Consider the following 830-nt stretch of genomic DNA (forward strand, 5'->3'; position numbering starts at 1 on the left):
AGGCTTCAGGAACTTGGCAAAGCGAGAGGCACCGGCCCAGAGACCCCCGCAACCCCTGGACGTTTCCCTCTGTGCTGAGGGAGCCTCCCTGGGGAATCCCTCGCCCAGCCTCTTCTTATCAGAGTGAGAGACCAAGTCCAGAGAGGGGAAGTGACTTGGCTAAGGTCACACAGCCTCCTGATCCCAGGTTACCAGAGCCCCCACATGCACAGCCCCCTCGCGGAGCCCCCTTGGTACCTGCTTTGTGGCTGCCCCCAGTCTGGTCCTGGGGGGGACGCAGGTGGTGCAGGAGTAGGCGCGCGCCCCTCACTGTAACCCATGGCTTTTAGCCCTACATGAGTTTGGAACAGTAATCACATAGGAATGAAAAGCCATAGGCCACAGCAGAGCTGGCGGGGAGGGGGCGTTCCAGCGGCAGTAATCTCAAAAGGGAGCTGGGGGTTTCTGGGGAGCACGCACTCATCTTCCCACCGACCCACCCACACTGCCTCTGGGACAGGATGTACAAGGGCCCCCCAAGTTACATTCTCTTACCATCCCCCACCACCTGCGGGGGCCTCAGCAGCTTTAAAGCCATCCCAGTAATGAGTTTCCAGTTCTTGCCCTACAAAGGCCCCACACAATGGGTCTCACTCTGGGGTGTGAGGAGGGGTGGCTTCCTGGCCATAAAGGACCTCCTCAAATGTTCTTAATGAGCCTCCAGCCCCCTGCCCAGCGTCCTTAACTACCTCCTCCTCTAGAGAATAAGGCCGGATCTTTCATCGGGCCACTGCAGCCTGCGGACCAGTCCCATACTGGGCTCTCTCCTTACAAAGCTTAACCCTTTCTAG

At 58.7% G+C, this 830-nt stretch overlaps 1 non-coding gene across 1 annotated transcript; it reads right to left on the bottom strand.

Annotated features, from left to right (window-relative positions):
- MIR135B (microRNA 135b) lies at positions 286 to 390 on the bottom strand. Its single transcript, NR_129584.1, has one exon. It is a non-coding gene; the product is annotated as a microRNA 135b (primary transcript).

This window comes from Capra hircus, chromosome 16, assembly GCF_001704415.2.
Source record: "Capra hircus breed San Clemente chromosome 16, ASM170441v1, whole genome shotgun sequence".
In the NCBI taxonomy this organism is placed as follows: domain Eukaryota; kingdom Metazoa; phylum Chordata; class Mammalia; order Artiodactyla; family Bovidae; genus Capra; species Capra hircus.